Raw genomic sequence first — 16,763 nt, forward strand, 5'->3', positions numbered from 1 at the left:
ATTTTGGGTGCTAAACTACTATCCTAGGCACTTGAATCAGCATCCACCAACATCTCATTGGTTGTTCCCACTACAGAGCCAATTATAGTTGAAACAACTAATGTTTCTAATAGACCTCAGGTGACAAAAGATGAGCATCTCTCTATTTCACCTCCTGATGCTACCAAGGTATCCTCTCAAGCCTTCTAATTTTATATAATTTTATTCTCTTCTAACCATTTACCTTGTTAGACTCTACCTAAAAAGACATTTGCATAAGAACAAAGGTATGATAATTCACTAGTTGATGATCATCCTGCTTACGCTGATGCCCAATCTACCGATTCTCCAGCTTAGCAAATAGTTGATGGTAAGAAATTATCATGTTCATCTATCATTTTATACAAACATAAACTGAAGCACTCCTTGATGCTTGCAGACACTATCCCTAAAAACCCAGAGCCAATTCAAACGACTATTGAAAAAGAGGCTGACACATCATCAACTGTTCCTTCTCTTCAACTAGAGCCTCTTCTAGAAAAGGTACTATGTTTACTTCATTTGTCTTTTTCTCAACTGATTCGATCCTCTTAATAAGATTTCCTTTGCTCATATATAGACACTTAATTCTACAGCTCTGAGCTACTACTCAAACTTTGAAGAATACATAAATGAAGGTGAGATTAGCTCATCAGCCACCTCTCTCCAAGAGATTTTATTAGAAGAGACCAGAAATTGGCTAAGGGACATACTGCCAATGCTTGAGAAGGATATAGCCGATTTGGTTCAAGATGTAGATCTAATGTGAAGAATCTTCTTAGCTATCAAGGATAATTTGTCCCTAGATCTCATCGAAGCCTTGACACCTTTATCCATCATTGAAGATCAAGCCCCAAAGGTGAAAAAAGCTCAAAGAAATCTATCTGACCGTGAAGCTTTGATGGCCAAGAAGAATTCCAATAAATAAGAAGCTAAAGCATTAGCACAACTAATTAACAATCTGAAGAATTCCTCTTACAAAATTGAACCAGAGTTGAATTAGCTGGGAGCTTGGCGTGCTGAACTTGAAAAAGAACTAGAAAGTGTGAAGGCCACCATCAATTGCCATGAGTCCAACTTGGTTTAGATCCCCAATGCCATCAAATAGAAGAAACAAGAGATGTTGACCAAGGTCAAAGAAGTCAAGGCCATTCGCAGCAGCCTTGAGAACATTCCTAGGTCAACCGAAGAAGACAAGCAACAAATTGTAGAAGTTGACACCATCTGGCTAAAAGCTTTGAAGGCAATCCAGGATGATTTGAACTTCTAATCTAAATGTCAATATTTGAAACATATATCCTATGTGAAACTAATGAGAACCAGCCTGTCAATCTATTTATCCCCTATTTCGGCTAAAAAAGCCAACTTGAAAATAGCCGATCCTAGACTTCTGACTTCAATCCAATTAAGTCTAAAAACATGGCCTCCACTATGAAAACTCTTCAACTTCTATTGTCAGTTATCAATGCCGCATCCTCTTCGGCATTAGCAGGGTGGCGCTTCACCTTCTATTAATTGCAGTTACTCTTCGCACGTCCTAAGATATCTACCATCCCATCTCTATGGCTTTAAATACCAGCCAAGGGCTCCGGCCTCAAACACATCTACACTTGCAACTGCCTTCATTTTCTCACATCCTCCATCTTCTCAAACCCTATAGCGGGTTCTTCCTCCTCTCCATAGATCCAAACAAAATACTGGTGCACAGCAGAGGAGGTTCCAAAGGAGAACCTGCCGATGAGCCAACGCCTCCGCTGTATGAGGTAAGACCAACATTTTTTGCTTATGTCAATGAATCCTTCTAACCCGTTTGCAAGTTCACCTTAAATGATAGCCTCCGGCCACTTCCTCCTAGGGCCAGTGAGCCTTCTGCTGCCGCGTCTGTTGCTGCCATGCCAAACTCGTTGTTGGACTCCTCTGACTCCTACAACGGCGACGACACCCGACATTTCCTCTAGGAGTGGAGGGCGGCCAAGGACCGTTACTCTGAGGCAACTCGGGAGAACGATTTGCTTGAGAGCTACCTCGAGGCCTCTCAAGCTGCCCTCCTCGCCACCGAGGAAGAGGCCAATGCCATCCGGGTGTGGTTGGCCAAATTCAACGCCATGGTGGCAGGTAAGATGATCTTCAAGAAAACCTCCATTCTCACTCCCTCTGCTTATGTTCTGACAACCCATTTATTCCTATGATTGTCAGCCCTGATGGTCCAGTTGGAGAGCCTCCAACTAGCAGCAAACATGGCTATAGCGGTTGTCAACGCCCAAGGCCCTCTCCTCAACAATTGCCTGCATGACGTCCCAGCGTGCATCTAGGAGATCGCCCTCCATGGCATTCACCATGGCGCGGTGGCGGCCCTGGCCACAGCGTAGGTCCAGACTAGGCATGATCTCCACGCCATGGAGCCAGGCTTGCTGATGGCCGACGATGCCGACATGAATGAGGACTTGATTGAGGACTTCGACGACGCGGCAGAGGCCATCATGGATATCATATCCGCCCAGGATGTGATTAATATAGTTTTTATTAGTTTGTACTAGGAACAAACTATCAATAAAGTCTTTCTTTATGAACTCGTCTCTAAATCTGATTATCATGATCGTCTGAATGTATGTTTGTTTTTGCTCTATAGGTGATACATATTGTATCGGATTTCACCCCTTTGCGTTAATTTTTGAACTAAAGGCGATACCCTTCTAGTACCAGCTATTAGAGCCAACGACTAACAAACCGGCTATCAAGCATTAACCCAGACGCTAGGATAATACTTCTTTAGATATTTTCCATTGATCGCTCTATCAAATTCTTCTCTCCCTTCTAGCATTTCCAAGTAAGCATTGCTAGGCGCACAACGACTAATCTAACAAGGATCTTCCCAATTAGGTGACCATTTGCCAAACTTGTTGTCCTTAGACCCAATTGGCAATTTTACTTTTTAGACTAATTCTCCTTCACCAAACTGCTTGTTCTTGACCTTTTTGTTATAATGCCTTGCAATCCTTAACTTATTGGCTTCAATATTCTCAAGAGCACATAGACGATGACAACTTAAGTCCTCTAAATCATCCATCATTAGATTCTTATAGACTTCAGCTGTCAAATCATTCTGTAATGTAACATGTCTTGATCCAGTTTGGATTTCCCTAGGAAGAACAACATTATGCCCATATACTAACTCATAAGGTGATGATTTAATCGATCCATGGCAAGCCATCCTGTATACTCATAATGCCTCATTGAGTGTTAAGTACCACTTCCTTGGTTGCTCCTCAATTTTCTTCTTAATCAATTTAATCATAATTTGATTGGATGCCTCTGCTTGGCCATTAGCCTGAGCATAGTAAGGATAAGAATTTAATAACTTAATTCCCATACTAACAGCAAAATCTCTGAACTCTTCTGATGTGAACGTTGTCCCCTGATCAGTAGTAATAGTTTAAGGAATTTCAAAATGATACACAATATGTTTCTTGACAAAATCAACCATATTTTTTGAGGTTACCATCTTCAAAGGAATTGCCTCAACCCACTTGGTAAAGTAATCTGTTGCTATCAATATAAACTTTTGTCCTTTACTTGAAGGTGGAAAAATCTGGCCAATTAAATCAATTCCCCAACCTTGAAATGGCCATGGTTTAATTATTTGATTCATAGCCGATGCAGGTGATTTCTGAATATTACCAAAACATTGACAATCCTGACACCTCTTGAAATATTCAAAACAATCTTCTAGTATTGTTGGCCAGAAATATCTAGATCTGCGAATAATCCGTTTCATCTTATAAGCCGATTTATGAGCTCCACATATCTCTTCATGTACTTCACCCATCAACACTTTCGCTTCTTCTTGATTTAAACATTTAAGCAACACCCCATTGATTGTCTTGTAATATAACTGATCATCTAACAAAACATACTTAGTCGATTTATACCTTAGTTTTCTGTGAACCTTCTGTGATGGATTCTTAAGGTAATCGGCTATTTCAACTCTCAAATCATTAGTCAAGGTTTCACTGCTTAAGATCTCTCAGAACACTCGATAACCTAACGCACTCTGGGCAAACTGATTAGCCTCTTGACTCTGTGCTCTTGGAATATGCTGAAGAAAAATATGGGGAAACTCCTTGAGTAACCTCTAGCAGTCATCATAGTATCCCCTTAGAATATTATCTTTACATTCATATAGGCTGATCAACTGATTAATAACTAACTGTGAATCTCCAAATACTTCAATTGGCTCGGCCTTTACTTCATTAAGAAGTTGAAGTCCCTTAAGAATAGGTTCATATTCTGCTTGATTGTTGGTAGTCACTGGTTTAATTAGAAAAGCAAACTCAAAACTTGCCCCCCGAGGTGAAACAATAACAATACCAATGCCACCACCTTGCTTGCACGATGATCCATCAACGAACAATGTCCAAGGTATTAGTTCTACATGTCCCATACTTGGTTTATGATGACAAGTAATAAAATTGGCTATTACTTGCCCCTTGACCGCTTTAGCCGATACGTACCTCAAGTCAAATTCCGATAATGCAAGAATCCACTTTCTTATTCTCCCATTTAATATTGGCATTGATAACACGTGCTTGATCACATTAGCCTTAGACACAACTATACACTTCAACAAAAGGAGAAAATGGTAGAACCCTTTCTGACAAATTTAAAATAAAGCTTCTGATAAAATTAATTTTACCAAGCAAAGAGTGTAACTCTGTTTTAGTAGTCAGGGGTACTGCCTCATCAATTGCTTTCATACTTTTTTGACCAATTTCAATTCCTCTCTCATGGACCATAAAACCCAAAAATTGTCCAGCTGATACTTCAAAGGCACACTTATTAGGATTCATCTTTAAACCATGTTTTCTTGTGCACTCTAAAGTTTCCCGCAAATCAGCTAGATGTTCTTTGTAGCCTTTGGATTTCACCACCACATCATCAATGTAGATTTCAACAATCCTGCCGATCAACTTATGAAAAATATAATTCATCGCCCTCTGATAAGTTGCACCAGCATTCTTCAAACCAAAGGTCAACACAACCCATTCAAATAAGCCGATTGTGCTAGGGCACCTAAAACCTATTTTTGCTATGTCTTCCTCAGCCATAAAAATTTGATTGTATCCTGCATTGTCGTCCATAAAACTAATAACCTTGTGCCCGGCTGCTACATCTACCAACATATCGGCTATTGGCATCGGATAACCATCCATGGGTGTAGCCTTATTCAGATCTCTAAAATCGATGCAAACTCTTAACTTCCCATTTTTCTTATACACAGGAACAACACTCGATATCCACTCTGCATAACGGCATGGTCAGATAAATTTTGCTTCTAGTAATCTTTTAGTCTCCTTTTTGATATCATCAAGAACATTTCCTCAGAGATTGTTTAAATGGCCGATATCCAGGTTTGATTAGCAACCGATGTTCAACAATTGATCGATCTAGACCAGACATTTCATAATATTCCCAAGCAAAACAATCTTCAAATTCCTTTAATAAATCTATCAACTCTCGCTTATACTCAGGATCCAGCTTAGCACTTACATACGTCGGCCTAGGCCTATCTCCAGGACCAATATCTATCTCCTCTAATTCATCGGCCAACGTAAAGCCATGTCCTAGTCTACCATCTGTACCATCTATTGGATTATCCTTTAAAACAAACTCTCAGAGCCGACTGCTTGGATCAGTTGTTGGCTTTCATCATTGATCTTAATAAAGCCTCCTTCCCATTGCTTGCCACAAAAACACTCGAAATCTTCTAGTTCCCAATACATTGGGTCAGCTATTGCTATACTCACAGAATCATCAGCATGAACCAACTCAACATCATCTCCATGCCATAGAATCAAGCATTGATGCATAGTCGATGGTACACAACAATTTGCATGAATCCAATCACGACCAAGGAGTAAACTATATGAACCCTTTCCATCAATGACAAAGAATGTAGTGAGCAAAGTCTTACTTCTAATTGTCAATTCAACGTTTATTGCCCCCCTAGTCTTGGATGCATTACTCCCAAAATCCTTAAGCATCATGTTAGTCTCAATCAAATCTCCTGGTCCCTTACCAAGCTTGCGAAAAGTAGTATAAGGCATAAGATTAATAGAGGCACCTCCATTCACCAATATTTTGCTCATCGGCTTCCCATCAACGAAACCTTTCACATATAAAGCCTTCAAATGTCGATGCTTGACTGGCTTATCAAATATAGCTTGCTGTATCACTGTCAATTTAGCAACCATCTCCTTATATTTTGATTCATCAAAATCTAAATAGACTTCTTGATCTGCTGGAGCTCTAAATTCTGACGGCAAAAGAAAAACCATTTGAATATTAGCCGATGGTTGACCCTTATCGGCTATTTGTTTAGCACGCTATACTTGACGTTTACCAGATTTCTGAGCCTATTCTAGCTCTCTATTCCTTAAGCGTTGTACCCTTATTTTTTGACTTCTTGTTAAACCTCCTGGACACCATTGCCCTTCCTGCCAAACATACTCTTCCTCATCACCTTCTTCTTCATAATCAGCCCAATTTTGATCAACAACTCACTTCCCAAGCCGATCATAAACACTTCTATTTTTTAAGCATCGATCCATATTATCATGAGGACACTCAATTCGAGCATGGATAGACATGCGGTTGGCTTGAGATTGCCTAAACTCCCAATATTGTTCACTATACTCTAGGCAATTATTTCTAGTAGGCAATTTCAAACCTTTATTCCAACAATGTCTGAAAAAAGGACAATTCCAATATGATTCAACTTGTTCTCTTTCATACCTCTCCTCTTCTTTTTGACACTGATATTCTTTCTCTTCTAACCAACGCTGATAATCCTTTTCTTTCTGCCGTTGCCATTTATTCAACAAAATTCAAGATGTAACATGCAGCCTCATCACCCTATTTCTTGATGTCTCTCCCTACTCATATCGGCTCTTCTGTTGGTCTCGATGCCTTTTAATTTCTCTATATTCATCAGCCGATATTTGCATCTCTGGATCAACTGTTCTAGTTTCCTTTGCCCTAATTGACATTAGAACTTTAGTCTTCCCATTGAGCAACTTAGCACCAACCATATTTTGATCTTTTGGAAAAGGATTATCATCAACTTTCATATTCTGAGGTGTATCAAATTTAAGCTTCCCTTGCTGAATAGCCCTCTGTATATGTTGCTGGAAAATTCTGCACTCATTAGTAGAATGAGAAGTAGTATTATGAAATTTGCAGAACTTCTTATTCTTCAATTGATCAGGAGGTAATATAACATGATTGGCGGCCAATTTGATCTATCCTTTCTTAAGCAAGAAATCAAAGAGCTTATCTGATTTCGTGACGTCAAAATCATAACTTTCTTCAACTCCTTTTCCCCAAGGATTTGCAACCGTCACTATCTTCTTACCCCAATTCCATTCAGCTACAACAATCTCCTCTTCTTCATTATCCTCACTATCACCATCAACTAAATATGGATTATAAGCTTTAGCAATTGCGACATTCTTCTGGAATTGGGTATCTCTACGCATGTTCTAGAATTGGCCATTAAGTGCTGCCACCCGTTGAACCAACTGACCTAAATTGTCAAACTGTTACCCAAGCAATTTTTCTCTCCATGTTGGCAACATTCCTTGAATAGCCAAAGCAACTAGCTGATCATCAGTCAGATTCAATGAAAAGCATAATTTTCTTGTTTCTCAGAACCTCTGAAGAAACTTAGCACCCGATTCATTAGTTCTCTGCCTTATGGTCGTGAAATCTGTGATTTTCCTTTCTCCTATCCTAGTATAGAAATATGAATGAAATTTTTGCTCCAGGTCAGCCCAATTGGCAATAGAATTAATTAGTAACGATGAAAAGCAGGTGAAAGCTGGTCTTGATAGGGACAAAGAGAAGAAACGAACTCAATGAGCTTCTTCAATGGATGCTTTACCCAACTGAGTAAAATACTGACTGACATGTTCTATTGTACTTGTACTATCTTGACCAGTGAACTTAGCAAATTTTGGAAGCCTGTAATTTATAGGAAGAGCAACCAAATCATACCACTCTGGATATGGACGTTTGTACGTAAAGGTCTGCCCTTTTGGTTTTAAACCGAATTGATTCTTCTTCATTTTAGTTACTCTGAGCAACAACTCATCAGCATTTGAATTTGGATTTCTTTATAACTACTGACTCATCTATGGATTAAAATTTTGGGTACCTTAATACCCTAGATTTGGAATCATATGAACGGTATTATAATTTGTGCCATAATGATATCCTTGTAGAATCTCTATCTATTGAGTCCTTTGTTGATGTGCTGCTTGAAGTCTCTGATTGTAAATGTTGGGATCTGTATCTCTATGAATCCTTTAAACTGATGATGCTATTTTTTGAGCCAACGGTGGTATTTGGCCTGATGTGCCAAAATTAACCATTTGATTCTGAACTTGCCCCGTTGGCTGTTGCACATGCTGCACTGATGATCCAGGATTATACTGTATTTGATTAGTAGTAGTACCCTAAACTTGCTCAGATGAGCTCTGAATTGTCTGGACATCATCATTGCCAGCTAGTGCTGCTTCTTGATGGCTAGTACTACTTGATTAGTCCTCTGAGTTGATGGATGTGGAATGTTGTAATCAGCCGGTCCAATCTAATCAATTGGATATCCATGAAACACCTCCTTCATGGTATTATGGAATGTGTTCAAGAAAGTTGTATTATAATTCAACATGACATCATGAACAGATTTGTTGACAGCATCTACAAAGAAACGCCTATCATCAGCTTCACCTATATCTAACTGCCCATGTAACAAAACTCTTGGTAGTGGATATTTCTGAACAACTTTATTGTCACATGTCTTGGTGTAGGACAACAAACACTTGTTCTGAAACTCCTCTATAGCTTTACCAATGACATCTTTATCCTCATTAGGTAAGTCTTCAAAAGGCACCATAAGAATGTCCCTGTTGTTGTGAGCTATCATGACGATTGTGGTCCCACCAGGTGTGCCAAAAACTGTGTTGCTGCAAAAAAATGTGGCGATGAAGGCAACACATGGTAAGCCAGATGATCTGAACAGAATGAGATTGGAGATCTACTTGGCATCAACATAGGACCAGTCGATTCTAAAGATCCAATGGTGTGCCAGTCAATTTGACCTGCAATTGACAAGGAGAGAAAATCTTATTAGTAGTTTGAGGCAGAGCATGTCGGTGTTGCTCCAGACAGTTCCAAATATGTGGCTAAATAGCCGATTCGATGGGGCTATCGACTAAATAGTCGATATCCATCATACCAATAAAGCAAGGATCACTGAATTGAAGATTATCGGCTATTATCAATGATGATGGTATGAATTCAAAATAACCGATACTTATGGGCCATAGCAATTTTATTATGATTGATTAATCCAGACAGAACAAGTGCAATACACCCAAATATAAGTAATATGAAGAAACTTCATTAGCTAGATGGATATAACCAGTGTAAAGCATTGAGCCAATAAGTTTAACGAGAAAGGATATAACATGCGAACAAATCGACTGTCTAGTACAAATGAATCTACACGCTCTGAATCTAATCTGTTACCATCAATAGTGAGGTTCGATCGGATCGATACAGCTATGATAGTAACAACAAACTAAAGCCAAAGAATCTATAAAGCCATCTATATATTAACAAGTTTGTGAAAAACATGCTATATGTGTGAAAGCACAGGTGAATTGGCTAAAATAGCTGATGCATGCATAGCAAACAAACAGAGTACATATCTTGATCATGAACAAAATCACTAATCCAAAGTCTTACCAGTGAGGTTCGACTAGGTCAATGCAGCTATGGTAGTGTCATTAGATTAGGTCTCATTGAGTTTATTTAAGATTGAAATATGTCTTTGGATGCATACTATGTTTGATTGGAATAGAGATAAAGTAGCCGATCTAGCGGAATTAAGTTGTCAATTAAGAGATTTAAAGCGTGACCAGATCAAAGGATGACCAATTAAGATGATATGATGCCAATCTATCTCTATCTCAATCATGTGATTTGTTATAATTAATAAAACATTAATCATAACAAGATCAATAACTGGTGAATAAAAAAAACAGCAAGGAAAATCTTACTAATCTTAGTAGATTCGATAACTAGTGATATTGTGTTAAATAAGTTATTTAACACAAGATCAATAAGTTTGATCTATATTATGGTTCATAAGAGATCAATCAGCTGATGCAGCCTTACAAACTATGACATAGATCGATAACTAACTTATATTATGGCTCATAAAAGATCAATTAGCCGATGCAGCTTTACAAGCATAATACAAGTCGTGACGGTTCTCACAGACAAGCTGAAGGTCGATCAGTCGATGTAGCCCTGCTTGTTGAAGAACTCGCCGAGTTTCTACAGTACTCCTACTCCTAAGGGCTAGCGTGAAGCCAAAAAAAGTAATTGTATTGATTGATTGTCTTTTTTTTACAATAACTAGGGTCCAATATTTATACCCGGAACCTAAAGATGAATCCTACTCAAATACGACTAATTACAATTCTTGGAATAAAAGAAAACGTTCCTAACTTAAAAATAACTTGGACCCTAATCTTTTTCTTTTTGTAGAGTCTGACATATTTTTCTCCGACGCCATCTGTACGTAGTCCATTGACGTTGTCTGCTGACATCATCTATAAAATAGCCAATTCTGACACTACATCAAAACCAACCGATATCGATTCACATCTGATCGATTTCTTGATGATACAATCACAGAAGCTTCGAGTTCCCACGTTCTTCTTTTCAAATTTTGGTATAAACACTATGTCAATGCAAATGGCCAAGAGAGTGAGCTTGAGCCAGACATGGGGCTTAAATAGAGGCCCTCTCAAAATAGAGCCATTGGGTTCCTCACTTCACACTTCATGGGATGACCGAACGCACCGATCAATGTGACTGGACGCACCACCTTCAGTGTCCGGTCGCTGATCCGCTGCCAGGCCCCCTCAAAATAGAGCCATTGGGTTCCTCACTGCACACTTCATGGGACCACTGGATGCACCAGTCAATGTGACCAAACGTACCACCTTCAGCGTCCGATCGCTGATCCGCTGCCATGTGTCCTCGCTTCGAATGTGCGCCGTCAGATTCCAACAGTCAATTGCAGCCGCTCCTTACTTAAGTGACAACCGAACACACGCCCACAATGACTGACGCATCAACGTCACGTCCGATCGCACACTCGACCGAGTAGCAAAGCCTGTGACCTAACGCTCCATGGACTGACCGAACATGGCACCAATGTGGTGTCTGATCACTTCTAGAGAGCTCCCTATGCCCTTTTTTCGTGACCTAATGCGTTCGATCTCCACTGACCGGACTCATCCAGAGTCAGGTCTTCACTCGAGCCATGCGCCAGTGCCACGTCACCATACGTCAGTAACAATTGGACCCTAATCTTATGCTTCTAATCGCCATTATGCGCTAGAGTTCGGTCACTGGCCGAAGGCAGCGCCATCGAGCCAACACTAACTGGACGCGCAGGTCCAGTGTCCGGTCAGCTCTAGTGAGCTCCCTGACTTCACCAAGTTCTCCACCCTTGCTCAAATGTGCCAACCACCAAGTGTATCACCTTGTGCACGTGTGTTAGCACAATTTTAAGGGTGCTAGCACTCACAAGAATCTAAATGCATATGCAATTAGTTAGAACATCTAGTGGCACTTTGATAACCACATTTCGGTACGAGTTTTACCCCTCTTAATAGTATGGCTATCGATCCTAAATGTGATCACACTCGCTAAGTGTCTCGATCAGCAAACCAAAAAGCTCTTATCAAGTTTAACCTTTGCCTTGTGCTTTTTGTTTTTGTTTTTCTTCTTTTCCAAGCCGAGCACTTGATCACCATGACCATCACCACCATCAACATGATCTTCATTTGCTCCACCACTTGGATTAGTGCTACCTATCTCATGATCACTTAGATAAACTAAGTTAGCACTTGGGGTTTTATCAATTCACCAAAACCAAACTAGAGCTTTCAATCTGCCCCTTTTTGGTAATTGATGACAACCCTTTCACAAAGATATGAATTGAAATTCATTTGAATTCATGTTTCTTGCCCAAGTATATTTACCATGGGTAAAAGGATATGGACAAGTTTTATGAACCTTAAATGGTAGCATTAGCTCCCCCTACATATGTGCTAAGAGTTTGGATTAAAAACTTGCACATAGCATAGAATTGAGTTGTGGGAGATTAATGTCTACCAAATGATGCTAAGGTATAAGAGATGGACCTTTGAAGCGTGATACCAATCAGAGTGCACCAATATACCCTTAGCACCATTAGTAACTAGACATACACAAAAACTAGAATACCCTGTGAGATCAACATTAGAAGCAAGGGTCTAGTTTTTACAATATAAACACGATTCTAGTTACTCAACCTATGCATGCTAGTTTTTTTTATTTCATCATTCAAACCTACAACTAGCATACACCACACAAACATGGATATTAAAATTTAAAACTTGTGCTAGGCTGGCTGGCGTGACAAGGCGAGTTACATTTTGGCCAGCCCAGCCCATTTCTTCTCTTTCTCACTTTCTCTCGCTCTCACCTCCAGGTCGTGAACCCGCCCACCTGCCGCCGCCCGGCGACCGCACCCAGGCCACCACCACCGCACCACTCAACCCCCTCCCAGTCTAGCGAGCTTCTCTATCCGTCTCCCTATCCATCTCCCTTTGTTCCTGTGACGCCCATGGAGGAATAGGGCCTTGGTGCCTGGCCGCGGCGGTGCCGCTGGCCGGTTGTCCATAACCAGCCATTGGACATCCTAGCCCTATTGAGTGAAGTAGACTGCCAGGTTAAACTCTATGTCCTCCATTTGTTGATTTGTTACCTCATTTCTTGGTTGCATAGGGTTAGGAAATTTGGGAGATTGTGAATGTTTGTAGCGTTGATTGTTCAAATTTGCTGCGTTGATTAGGTTTACAATAAGCATTGCCCGTGGATTCGACGTAAACTACGCGTTGCATGGACCTAGGTAGTTGATGCATGGGGGATTTGGATAGGTTAGTGTGTTTCCTTTGTTGACATGGACCTAGGTAGTGTATTAGTGAATGGATATGATTTAGTTTCAAAATGCGTTGTTAATGTATTGTCCATGTGTTGGTGCATATTTTGTAGATGGATCGGTTAGTGCGAATGTATCATGGTGTCAAAGTGAAAGGAAATAGGGAGTTCGAAAGCATGCATGAACATGTTGAGTTCTTTAGTGGACCTCCTACCTTTGATGCTTTGGTTAGGAAGTGCCAGGATAAATTTGGGTGGCCACTAAATTTGAGAGGCAGATTTGACTGTGGGAAGGAACGGGCACATTATGTGAAACGAACCAGGATTTCAAAAATGAAATTATGACTCTCTTTCCCATCTGTGATAGTCCCAGGATAACTCAGCTATCACGGGCATCCACTTTTCAGATGATTACAAAGTCATACAACACATAACAGTACAAAAATTAAGCCTATTATATTAATCTAGTTACAAGCCCTTTGGACTAAATCAAACAAAACACCAAAAATCTAAATCATAGCAGCGAAGCTTGATGAGTCTTCGATCCATAGGCATCCTTGAGAGTAGATCTGCAAACCGACTACCATTAAAAACACCACTGCGAGGCAAGAAATCTGCACACCACTAGATGTGTGCAGGCCATGGTCATCACCGAATGAGCTTTGGTGAAAATAGAAAACAAAGGGATCTAGTGATCCTAATAGATTGGCTGTAGTTGCATCCTTAGTGCATGCAGAATAGCATCAAAAGTAATAATATCTTCTCAAGTCCCAAACCACACTCTCATTCTCACCATCCACTCATCATCATCACAAGTCACCACTCATCATCCCTCACAACACCCTCAGTCTCTCAATCTAGTCATGAGGCGGCCTCTGTACGCCCCTCGTCTCAATGGCCCTAAGCTGGACCTTATCTTCAGGGGGAGAGAAGCAAAGCACAAGAGAAGCTAGTGAGCTGAACCCTGCACATAGGTAAGTGATCATATCCGAGACCATGGCTATATGTATAGATTATTAACCTTTGCAGACAGTACACTGTTACCCCACATGAACACCACCGATGAATCACCATCAGCGATGAACATCACCACCGCATACTAGGGCGACTAACACTAGTCCAATCCACCAGCCGGAGCAAAGATATATAGATGCCACTATATAAGCTGGGGTCATGTTGCCGAGGTAGCACGGAATAACCCCCGCCCTCCTAACACTAATTACACAGGACCACAGACCGCGTGCCTACTCACTCCCAGAAAGACTGATGGTCACCTGTGATGTAGACTAGGCCCGATCTTCCGAAAGGTATGATAGTGTCGATTGGTGGAGACTTGACGTTCACGATATAGGCGTCAAACCAAGATTGATTCGGACCCCCACAACCGTTACACCACTGCTCCGTTGGTTATCAACCACATGAACGCGATTGACCTCATCGAGAAGGCTTTCCTGCAAGCGAATCAAGAACACAAGCAAGAATAGGATGAACGCAATCTGAAATTGCAAATAAATATGAGGCTTATGATAACGAGAAGGAGTTCAAGTCTTTATTTGAAAGGACTAATCGCCATAGGCGAACAAGATCAAGAACTGGGGCCCTGGTTCACAGCAAGCAGCCTTGGCGGCACAGTTGCAGCAAAACGATGTATGTTTCACAAGGAAATCAAGAACTAAACAAAACCCAAACCCTAAGGAGAGCGACGGCTGGTATTTATAGAGTCTTGGGCGTCACGCCCTGGACGCAGCCACTAATGGGCCCAAACACGATACACGGTCCAACAGACCAAAAGACGGTGTCGCAGCACCCTAACAGATTCTGGACGCTGACTTGTTTCGATGATTCCTATTGATTCTGAAGGCCTTTTGATGTGAAACCAATTGGGTTGGTTTCCTTATCCAATTAGCTTTCCATCCATATGTGGATTGTTGAAAACGGAGTCCGAATACATCCTGGGTGACCAGTTTAAGGCAGATTGGTCCTGAAGCCCGAACCGGACTCAAACTTGAGTTGGACTCGGCTTCCACCACAAAAAAGATGAATTGGACGCCCATGCTGGACCTCCTCCTCTACTTGGCTTGTATGCGATGAAGTAGTGATGTCCTCATCATCCTCCCTTTCTTGAATTGAAGTCGTCCTTGACTGAAGTAGATCGTCTCCTCCATTTGATGACAGCAACGATGGTTCCAGAAGAAGACGTTCATCTTGGTGCCCCATCCTTCGCAAAGGCGGCTGCCATGGTGGCTTCCCTGTTGGGAATTCATCCTCCTTCTCCTGTAAAAGGTTGGTACCAACAAGAGGCATAGCACTAGGAGTACGACCAAGTGGACATATCGGTGATGTACAAGTTAGAGCATAACCTTGTTCATCATGATCAACAAGAACAGATTTAAGAGCAAATAAAACTTTTTTCATGTTACTTGATGGTTCATTTGTTGGTTTGCTAAAGTCTTTATCATGGCCTTTCTTTTTCTTTTCAGCAAGTTCCTTTTCATATTGCACAATTTCAGCAGGTGATAAAGGAAGTAAAGCAATGGTCTTTCCTTTAAACATAAAAGTATATCTATTTTGCCTACCATGATGTACAACATTATTATCATATTGCCAAGGGCGGCCTAACAAAAGTGAACAAGCTTGCATAGGCACGACATCAAAATCAGCATAATCATGGTATGACCCGATAGAAAATTGCACACGAGCAGAATGTGTTACCTTTGCCTTACCACTATTGTTGAACCACTGAACATGGTATGAATGTGGAAGAGCACGTGTAGATAAACCAAGAGTCTTGACAAGCTTAGAACTTACTAAATTATTGCTGCTCCCTCCATCAATTATAGCACGAACACGGAAATTATTAACAATGAGGAACATTTGAAACAAATTATGGTGTTGTAGCTTGTCTACTGGCTCAACTTGTGTACTCAAAACACGCTGAACAAGGATTGATTTGTAGTCTGCAGTGCATGCCACACTATCAATTACCTCATCAGGATCTTCAGTACTATCCACAAATTTATCTGCATAAAGATCAGTTGCAAGTGCAAATTCATTCTCTTCATCACTAGCACTAGCATACCCACCATCATTAGTAGCAATATATGCGCGTTTGCTGGGGCATTCTTTAGCAATATGTCCCATGCCCTTGCAGCAGTGGCACACAACTTTAGAAGAGCTGCTAGAGGAAGGTGTAGCAGATCCACTGGAAGAAGGTGTGATAGGAGAATTCTTCTTTACAGGCGCTGGTGGTGTCTGCACATTAGAAAATTTACTCACCTCGGTTGGACGTGAAGGAATGGATGGAGTCACGGATAGAGTCGTGGATCACCTAGGTTGTCATCCCTGTACTTCTCTTTCAGCTTTAATAGCATAATGATATAATTGGGAAAATCTAGTCCATTCTTTATAGTCAAGAACATCCTGTATTTCACGACGTAAACCTCCAAAAAATCTAGAACACTTATCCATATCATCCTCTTGTATGTTACTACGTGCTAGACCAATTAAAAGCTCCTGATAATATTCCTCAACAGTTTTACTACCTTAATTTAAACGTTGCAGTTTTAATCACAGATCACGCTGATAGTATGGAGGAACAAATCTTGATTTCATTCGTCGTTTAAGTACAGTCCAGGTTTGAGGTATTTGAGCATTAGCATTAGCATTAGCATTATTGCAAATAT

The sequence above is a fragment of the Miscanthus floridulus genome, chromosome 14, assembly GCF_019320115.1.
Source record: "Miscanthus floridulus cultivar M001 chromosome 14, ASM1932011v1, whole genome shotgun sequence".
Classification (NCBI taxonomy): domain Eukaryota; kingdom Viridiplantae; phylum Streptophyta; class Magnoliopsida; order Poales; family Poaceae; genus Miscanthus; species Miscanthus floridulus.